This window comes from Cyprinus carpio, chromosome A19 (genome assembly GCF_018340385.1).
Source record: "Cyprinus carpio isolate SPL01 chromosome A19, ASM1834038v1, whole genome shotgun sequence".
In the NCBI taxonomy this organism is placed as follows: Eukaryota; Metazoa; Chordata; class Actinopteri; order Cypriniformes; family Cyprinidae; genus Cyprinus; species Cyprinus carpio.
Window position 1 is genome coordinate 675,702 of NC_056590.1, and position 11,194 is coordinate 686,895.

An 11,194-nucleotide genomic window follows, 5' to 3' on the forward strand; every position below is an offset into this window, starting at 1 on the left:
CCAACGCACCCAAAAGCTCCACCCACGTTTGTCAAGCAATACAAGATCCCCCTTGAATCGTACGAACCCGTACAGGAGATCATCAACTCTATGCTTGAGAAGGGTGTCATCCGTCCGTGTAACGAATTTAACATCTTCCTCAACAAAGCATGCCCGGATGCCAGGGTAAGAGGAAACTTGATCTATGTTGATGACCTTCTGATGAAACACACGACGGTGGATGATCACCTGAAAGAAGTTGACCATGTCTTGCAACAATTGACCACTGCCGGTGCAAAGATTGCCCTCCACAAAAGACAATGGTGTAAAACCAAGGTCAACTATGTGGGCCTTCTCATCGGACCACGAGGCGTTGAGCCACAAACCAGCAGTATCCATGCCATTCAGAACATTAAGCCACCTGCCAATGTCTCAGAACTCAGAAGTCTTCTAGGCATATGCAACTATTCACGGCAGTTCATTGAGAACTATTTAGACATTGCATGCCCTCTCACTGCCCTTCTGAAAAAGGACTGCCCATTCATCTGAACAGACGATCAGCAAAATGCCATGAATGAGCTGAAACGACATCTGTGCATTGCTCCATGTCTGGCTTACCCAGATCCACAGAAGGAGTTCTACTTGGATGCTGGATTCTCCAGCCACTGCCTCGGTGCTGGTCTATACCAACGGCATGACCAGGACAAAAGAGTGGTCGCATATGTCAGCAAGACTCTTCTTAGCCCTGCTCTGTACGGTATGGGCCATCCAGAGATTCTCCAACTACATCGGAGCACAGAAAGTGATCATTGAGACCTGTCACCAGCCTGTCACATTTCTGAACAGCCAGCGGATCCGCGACGGTGTGGTGACAAACGCACGCATAGCCACATGGCTAATGGCCCTCCAGGGGCGCAAAATGGAAGCACGATATTCTCAAAATCACAAGTCAGTGCTGGGTAACGGCCTGGCAGCCTGCCAAAGCTGCTACGACGACACACCAACCAAGATCGTAGAAGCAGAAAGGCCCCAACTGCTGCCACCTACCTGCCACAGGTATTTTGATGAGAATGTCTGCCAAGGCATGCCCACAGCCTACATTGATGGATGTTCCTACAACCACAAGGACATCCTAAAGGCAGGTGCTGGTGTTCTCTGGCTAAATGATCGACCTTGCCCACCACAACACTTCAAGCTGGGTCCACAGTCATCACAATATGCCAAGATAGCGGCTATTCTCATAACCCTGCAGATAGCATCGACCCATAACATCAGAGAACTGCTCATCTGCACAGACTCCAACTATGCCACACTACACTCCACATTCCATCCTCCAAGCAAAAAGCAAAAAAGACACAAAACAACAAACAACAAAAAAACCAACACCTGTTCCAGGCATCCAGGCATGTGATGACATCACAAGTGAGCATGATATGATCGTCTACTGGAAGAAAGTGAAAGGACACTTGAAGCAACCTGGTCCAGACAAAAGCCTCAATGACCAAACAGATGCCCTAGCCAAAGCAGGTGCACTACACGGCGAGTTATGGTCTCCACCAAAACACCCACCCACCCTTAACGTGGCAGCCATAACCCGCAGCAAACGAACTCAACCCACCACAATGCCCACCTCACAACCACTTACGCTGGCTCCTCAAATCTCCACTAATGACATTGCTGACATGCAAGCCTCTGACTCCTCCATCAAAAGTATTCTTCACCACCTCTCTAACCCCTCCAGCCACCCTATCACACCAGATGAACTTGCTGCTGCTCCAAGTCTCAAACGGCTATACTACATAACACACATGCTGCGTGTGATTGACAACATTCTGTTTTATGCCCAAGGATACCACATTGCCAAAGGGGGCGATGCTGATGTATGCTCACGACGCACCATGTGCAGGACACCACGGCACAAGAGCCACTTATGAGACACTAAAACAAGTGGCATACTGGCCCGGCATGCAGCAAGATGTGGCAGAGTATGTGAAAGGATGCCTTGTTTGCTGCCAATTCCAACCGACGAACCCAAACCACAGAGCCCCACTGCAGCGAAGAGGAGTCACATTTCCTTGGTCAGACCTGCAAATTGATTGGGTCGGACATTTACCCCTGTCAACGAGGGGAAACAAGTATTTCCTCACAGTCGTGTGCCAGTTCACAAAGTGGGTAGAATGCCTCCCAGCACCCAACGACACTGCCCAAACTACAGCATACCTCCTTATGAATCACATTTTCTCCAGGTTTGGGCTACCACTGAGAGTCAACTCAGACAGAGGCGCCCACTTCACAGCTGAGATCATGCAGCAGATTTGGAAACTCCTAGGAGTACAAGCGCAACTGCACATCAGTCACCATCCAATCTCTTCGGCCAAGTGGAACGGACTAATCGGACTGTGGTCAGCATGCTAAGAAAATATGTGTCTGCTTACCAAAAGGACTGGGATGTAAAACTTCCCCTGGTGCTCATGGCCATCAGAGCAACTCCACATGAGTCAACAGGTGTCCCTCCCTTTGAACTAATGACAGGCCGGCAAATGACATTGCCCCTGCACCTGCTGTACCAGCCGGGAGACTCCAACCTTGTCACCGCCTATACCACTCACCAGTACTTTGATGAACTACACCGGCATTTGAGAACCACATTTGCTTTTGCCCAACAACGTCTCCAAGGTGAGCTCCTCCATCGACAGCCTAGCCATGGGTAGAATTCCTCCATATCTGGTGCCCCTTAGCCTAGTACAAACAGTGTTATCCTCTGTCACTACCCATCCAGCTGTCCCTCTTCAAGCCCACCTCGCCTACTCCCTGGGAGGGTACATCCTGCTACATGTCGACCCTGAGCAGAGCGAGATGGCATTTCTCCTGAATCTACCCATCATCGAATCCAACAACATTTACAGACTCAAAGACATTGTCAATGTTGGATTTTGGCAAGGAAACACTCACATCAGGATACACACACCAGTTATGGTAGCCTACCACGACAGTAACCCACAGTTATACCTGGCTCCAAATCTGCATATGTGTACCCTGACCAAAGACATTCATTATCTCTGCCCCAGCAAGCCCTTCCTCCAAGACAACACTGAAGGAATCTGCGGGTAACAACCCATACAAAGAGAGACACTCTGCCCGGCTGAGGCCAAGCCTCGCACACAAGTCACAGAAACGCAAGCAGAGATTGTGGGAAATCATTGGCTCGTCAACACGCCCATCCATACCGCCACACTGAGCTATGACCAGCATGACACTGCCACCCGTGTCAGCCTGCCCAACCAGAGTATGTGGATTCAAGTGCAAAAAGGTGCCATCCTCCACCTCAGGGATCTGGCGCTGTACCACCTTTCAAGTGAAGATTACCATCGTCCCGACACGGCACTTTGCTTCGCCACAGCAATCGGGTACACCCTAACTCAAAGTCAACGGGGTGCAAAGGTCCATGAACAGGTGCACAGCTGCCCTTCCTCGAACCTTCAAATGGAGCCACCGGAAAAGAGGGACCCCGGTTGAGACAATGCTGAACCTGACCAAGGTTAACACCCAAGCTGATGGTCCAAAAGATGAGGAAAATTAGCAACCACCTAGCATCTGACCATCAGGATGCACCTGCCATCCGGCCTTCCTGATCCACCTGCCATCCGATCATCATGATCCACCTACTGTCTGACCATTATGACAACTCTTGTCTGATGATGTTTGTGGGTGAACTTCATCAGCCAAAAGGAGGGATTCTGTAGCATCTGCTTGGGATCATGTACGATCGTTTGGGCTTTACGTTTTAGGGATTCCTTTAGCCTTTTGACATTTGCATATAAATTACAGAATCTGGCTCCACGTTTATTCATTTAGACTATAATTAATCAGTTACAAATGTATCTGGTATATGCATGTATTGTTTGTATGTTTCACTATTGTAGTAGCCTAGTTACAATTCTTTATTTGTATTAGTTAGACTCTCAGTGCTTATATTCAGGTATATGAAGCAGGTGTATCTCTGCTTTAAGATCTCCTATATGTTGCGTTCTTAGTATCAAAATGATCTGCTTTTTATTCCTCAAACAATTATGTACACTGTGATCCCAATATGCATCATACTATTTGTACCATAGTTTTGGGTAAAACTGAACAAATTCTCTAGACTAGCAATAAACATGCCAATGGGCCATAAACCGGAGACAAAGGAAATTTCTCCCACTCAAAATTCATGCCTCTGATTGGGCATTCCACCCAAAAGGTGGGTGTGAATAGAAACTGTTAAAAGCCATTATCTTTGGATAATCTGTGCTCAGAAACCCTTGCTTTTCGAGACGAACACTCTCCAAGACTCCTCAAAACTTTAACTTTCCGGCAGTTTTTCTCTTCAAAATAACTTTGTCGAACCGCTGAGGACTTTCCTATATTCAGAAGAACCAGAGGAAAATCTCCAGCTTCCTTCTAATAAGAACTAATCAAGAACCTCCATTTTCTACCGCATCAGGACTCTTGTTCAGCAACGAAGCCAATGCAAGTAACCGTTTAGAACTACTAAGATGCGTGTTTAAGTCTGAGCCCCTTTTAAGGTGATTTTTGATTCTCTGATGATTCTCATTAGGTTGTGGTTAATTGATGTGAAATACTGCCATTCCTTTGCTTTTCTCTCTCTTTTCTTTTCGTTACTTGTCTTCATTCTGTATATCTACATGTATGTGTTTTGCTTGATTTAGTTAGATGCTAGCTATAGGTTCACTTATTAAATCTCTTATATTCACAATTGAGTTGTCTCTGTGTGTTGCTCACAATTCGAAGTCACTGAATGTTTGTTATCTTGCTACATGCTAAACTACTGCTAGTACTGCATAAGTAGAACAGTTATTCTTCCTTGGCCAGGAAAATAACCTTTTCTAGAATTGATTAATGGTTGTTTTGTCTGCTCGGTGGACGGACAGATATAATAATTGTAATATCAATTCTGCTACAGTTAATTCTAAAATCTAATCTAAATATTCATTATTAATTATAACCAGTTATAATTAATCATAAATATTCCCTTTTTTGAGCTAATTTGCTACACAAATTCATCAAGACGTTTTTACTTTAGATGTTGCTTTTGGCCAAAATATGAGTCCATAATCCATAATAATGCTCCCTCCATTGATAAAGTCAGTCCCCTGCTGTTCTCTCACGTCAAAATCCACCCACATATTTGTTTAGATCTGTTTTAGAACTGTTTTCACTTACAAAAAGAGCTTGATCTGTGAATGTTTCTCTCCCGATTCAGATGAGCCAACTTTTTTAATTGGAGAAACAAATATTATGAGCTTTTTGCATTGAGGCATGGACTCCACAAGGTCTCTGAACATGTCCTGTGATATCTGGCATTAAGACATTAGCAGCAGATCCTTTAAATCCTGCACTCATAGATGCTCAATCAGATTAAGATCTGGGAAATTCGGAGGCCACGTCCAGAACAATATTTGCAGTGTGTCAGGTGCATAAACACCTTTGAACTTTTTATGATGTTCCTCAAACCATTGCTAAACAATATTTGCAGTGTGTCAGGTGCATTATCCTGCTTAAAGGGGCCACTGCCAAGAGGGACATCATTGCCATCAAGGAATATATGGTCTACAACAATCTTTAGTTAGGTGTTTCATGCCAAAGTAACATCCACATGAATGCCAGGACCAAGGTATCCCAGAAGAACATTGGCCACTGCCTCTTCTTATTGTGCATTGTGCAGTTTTTCAGAAATTTGAGCTGCAATAGCACTTCTGTGTGACCAGACGGTCTAGGCTTTGCTCCCCACATGCATCAGTGAGCCTCGGGCAGCCATGACCTTGACGCCAATTCACCAGTTTTGGTAGGTACTGAGCACTGCATACAGGGAACAACCCACAAGATCTCCGTTTTGGAGATCTAGCCATCACCATTTGGCATACTTGGCCATTCACTCTTTTAAAAAAAAAATCACTTAGCCATTTTTCCTGCTTCCAACACATGAAACTCAAGAACTGACTGTTCACTTGCTACTTTATATTTATCCTGGACCTCAGTATGAAAACTTTAGAAAAGTTTGCAGTCAGCCAGTGCAATGAATAGGAATATGTGTTTTGCATGTAATGTAAGAGCTACAGTATCCATATACAAGTCAGATATGTTTTTTTTTGGCAGGTAAAATATGTCATTTGCAATTAGACAAAACAATCAAATAGTAGGAAGTATTTTGCATGTAAAAGTCAGATCATTTAATTATTAGGGAAAAACAGTGTGCATACTTTGCGATGTGTCAGATCATGCATTGGAGTAGCAATATGTGTGTTGCACCTTGAAAAGTATGCTTTGAAATGAGTCAATGAGTATGAAAACATGGCTTCACACTACTTTACAATGTGTCAAATCATACAATAAATAGCAATATGTTTTTTGCACTTTAAAAGGTATGCTTTACAACTGCCTATTTGCAAAGTGACTTACTTGACAGCATTTTTCTTAGAAAAAGTTTTCGCATCAGCTTTCAAGGCACCATAAATATCAAGTCTAATGATCTAGAACAAATTCAAGTGAGCTTTAGATGAATACAGTCCTTTTTCTCTGTAGAAAATTGACATTTATAAATTAAATGCTCCATCACACTACATTTTTCTTCATTAACCAACAAACTCTAAGCCCAGGATGTTCGGTTATCCCATCTATGCTGCCTTCACAAATCAACCAGGCATGGTAGAAGATATAATGCAAATATTAGATTTAGATGTGCTTTATAGCCTTCCTTATAGAAACTGTAATTTTGTGTGACACACACAGCTGACAGTCTTGAGTCTGACTCACTCCTCCATAGGAGCGTTGTTTCATGCTGTAAATCGATATAGGCTACTCTTCCTGACGCTAAGCCTCTTAATTGTTTGTCGGGAAGGTGAATGCAATTAAATGCTAGTTTGTGCCATTTAAGCTGATCAGGTCCAGTCGATTTGTTTGGCCAACAGTGGGAGTGCAAAGTGATTAGTTAGCTGTGGTTATCGACAGTTCACACACAGTCTCCTCAACCAAAGTAAAATTGATTCTTGTCACACTTCCAGATGAAAATAACATACAATAAATCAGTAAGATGGAGTGTTTGGGCAGACTGAGCAAAATGGCAATGTTACAGAGTCATCTATGACATGGGAAAGAAATCTTGAGAGATTCTTTGCTGAGTGTCATCATAGATGTGGACATTGTTTCACTCAAGTGAAGTAGAAACGATTGATTACCACAGTATTCAGACTGAGCTTGTTTGCTAACTAGAAAGCAGGGTATGACCAATAAATAATCAAGGGAAACATATAGAAAATGTGCAAAAAGATAAACAACAGTCCAAAAAATAAAAAAACATCAGCCAATGTGTTATTAAGGGAAACATATAGAAAATGTGCTAATTGAGTTATAATAGTCCAAAAAGTAAAATTATTCAAAAAGGTAAACCTCTGGGTAAACCTTTACAGAATGTATAAGTAACTTTTGATATAATTCTTATAGTCTTACATTCTTATATATTCTAAGTGTCATTCATGTAAAATTACTTATTTCTTATTTCACCTATACTATTTAAAATAGAATTTTGTTAATAAAGAATTCAATAACCAATGACAGACAAAGCAGAACCAGAGTAAAATAGTTTCATCTGGAAGGTAAATCTGTTTTATGACTTACATACAGACATATGAATAAATAAAATAAATAAAAATAAAATAAATTTATGCATTTAGCAGATGCTTTTATCCAAAGCGACTTACAGTGCATTCAGGCTATCAATTTTTATCTATCATGTGCTCCCGGGGAATCGAACCCCCAACCTTGCGATTGGTAACGCATAATATGAATACAGTATATAAATAATTAATTGCCCATATTTTAATTGAAGGTTAAAATAACAGTAACACTGAATTCAAAGGATTTCACTTATAGTTTTTAAAAATAGATGAATCTAAAATGTACATATCTCATGGAAATACTGAATAATAACCCAAATGAATTACAAAGTGTATTCAATTAAATCTTCATCTTATCCCAGATGTCTAATTTTGTCTTTACACTATTATCCCCCCACCCCACACATACACATTGATTTTCAACTTCATACAGAACACAAATCACTATTTTCCAGAGACACATGAAATAACAAAATGAAGAAGAGTACAGCCATTAAACAAATTCATACAAAATATATTCATCCTTAACCTTAACCCATCCCAATCTAAATCAAAATAAAAATATTGATAAAGTAAAAGCAGAAATGTAAAATATTCAGCCAAAAAGAGCTTCATTCTTGAAAATAAAGCTTCTTTAATGACATCTGTAGTTCCATGAAGACTCTTTAACATCCATGGATCTTTCTATTTCACACACACAAAAAAATGTTATTCATAGGATCTTTATATTATTAAAATGTGTTTCACACACTAAGAAAAAAAAAATATTTTAAGAACTTTCAGTGAAAGCTTCTCTAAGGAACCAAAAATGGATTTTCTATGGCATTACTGTGAAACTCCCTTTTGTAAGCTTTATTTAAAGAGTGAATAGTGTGTGATTTATGCACTCTCAGTGTTTTGGACATGCAGTTGGTTGCCAACAACAAAAAGTCTTGCACCCCAATGATCCCACGATCCCATTACGGACGCTTTGACATGGTACCTGACCTGTCTTTGCTCGTAGAGTTTCAGAGGAAATGCTGGTGACATCTTAATTATTTTCTCTCTCAGGCAATCTTCCCTAGAGAAGCACTGATTCCACATTAATGACTTTTTTGTTTGCAACTGCTCAATCAATCCATGCAAGCTGTCGTTGGAGATGTTACTCCCTGATTTTTAGTGCACAGTCTCAAATAAATATCAGACATGTTTGTGCTCAGATTTGTGTTCAGATCAGAGGTTTAATTTTGCACTCTACTTCTGGTATATCGATGATTATTCATGTTCCTTCCTCTTGAATGCTAATGGGAGTAATTAGCATCTAACTCTATACCCTGAGCAGGTGTTCACCCTTAGCTTGGAGAACAATTTATAGTCTAAACCAGAGCTCCACAGCATGACTGTATTTCCTATTTAGTCCCTGGATACTGTTTTATATGTTTTTCACATTTATATATAGGTCCATCAACAGTGAACAGGAAATCAGCATGAATCTTCATTAATTTTTCGTTAATGAACTTTTCTAGTCTTACTGTGAATAATTCACTGGTGCATGTCAAATAGTCAAATAGCTATTTAGATATTGTTTTTAGCAAACTTGTATTCTGGCTCATTTCTGGTTTCGAGCTCTTTAAATCCTGATGGATAAAATCAACTAATTTTTCTCACTGAATGCCACGTTTCATTCAGCAGTGCTCCAGCCTAAAGTTAAAACTTCAATGTTCGCCAATGCCATCAAAATTTTAAGAATTGTGACATCATCACTGGCAATTAGATTTTAAAACTTTATTTGTATCAATATACCAGTTTAATTCCAATGAATGAAATCTATTTTTACACATCTTTCTGTTGCATTGTCCTCACTGCACATGACAATAAACACTTCAAACTGTGATTTGAATCACAAATGAATGAATTTTGAGCTGGTTCTCTTTAATTAATCAGTCAGAATAACCCCACAAATCAGTCTTAAAGTTTAAGTTTTACCACATTTTTTTCCCCCTCTGGATTTACATCAGTCTCACAACATGAGTCATTTTTTTTTAAAAATTCAGAGAAAGGTTACTGTATTTTATGTTTGTGAGACTTCAGTATAAATACCAATACTGATGTATTGATACTCATTCACAACAGAATATTGTGTTATAAATTATTTCAAAATATTTTTTCCCCCAATAAAAACATTAAGTAACACTTTACATTAAGGAACATTATTTACTATTAACTAGTTGCTTATTAGCATGCATACTACTAGCATATTAGTTGTTTAATAGTATTTATAAAGCACATATTAAAGGTGCACTAAGCAATATTTGAAAAACGCTTTTGACCAAAGTGTCGGACCGAGTCCCAAAACACACTTGCAGCCAGTCAGCAGTAAGGGTGATGTCTAATAATGATTTGGAGAAGAGAGCGCTCAGTGAGTGCACAGGACGGATATTAGCAGATCGACTATAGATAACGAGAGATGGCAGATAAAACAAGAGGAGCAAAACATTAAAAAGAAGGGTTACTATCGGGCAATATTGGAGCAGCTTTCAACAGGTGGAGAGAAGATCTCAAGGAGCAGGAAGGCCTGGAATCAGACACTGAGGTTGCTTTGTTTCTTCTTGATGGGTGAGTTACGTTGATTTTTACGTTGAATTACCATAGTAACACACATCGTTTTAACTTATTGATGACATCATACCCTAGGCCGGCAGACATACAGTAGCAGATTACGCCATTGTCACTGCCAGGGTTATGATCGTATGTGTGGGGCTTATCAAAATAAGTTATCAAAGTAGGCACAACAAACTCCACTCTCAGCGAGAGGAGTTTGCCTTCCGCCCATAAAAGGAGGCATCAAGCCAGCCTGTCAAAATCACAAGATAAAAGATCAGGAACACTACACATTACGTATGGAAGTAGTCATGAACCTGCTGGTTTTGGGTGAAGAGCGGGTGGGAAACAATATGTGTTTACATGGATACTCATCAAGATTTGCTCATGAGGATGTGAAAGAGAACTCAACTTAGTACTCGCATTTGCTGCCCGAGCTGCGGCTTTTAGCGTGCACACAGAAAAGGTCTATCACAGTGTAAAGATTAAAACAACAAAACCTTAAACATGAAAATCATAAACTTTAATATCAAAAAACACTTAAACGATCAAACAGACAACTAATAAAACATGATGATAAACATTCTTGAGGAAGCAGCATCAGCTCAGTTGTTAAAATATGTGATTAGTTCTAGTATCCTGTTAACTGCAGATCAGCTAATTGTATTCGCAGATGAACATAAAATATCTTACACAAATATCTTGCACCACTAATGGTGAACGAGCCAGTATAATGCAGATATGTCTGAAAGGTCTGACATAATAAGATGTGACATGAACAATATTGTATAAAGCGTTGTTTAATTACATCACATTGCGCCTTGCGTTATGAAAACAATGTTTGGGATAACACAATCAAAACGTAGTGATGTAGACAGTGATGTTGAATATTCATCCATTTGTGTGTCAAAATAACATTTGTGTGTTCAAACTGAGCAAACCAACCCTGTGGTATTGCAAGA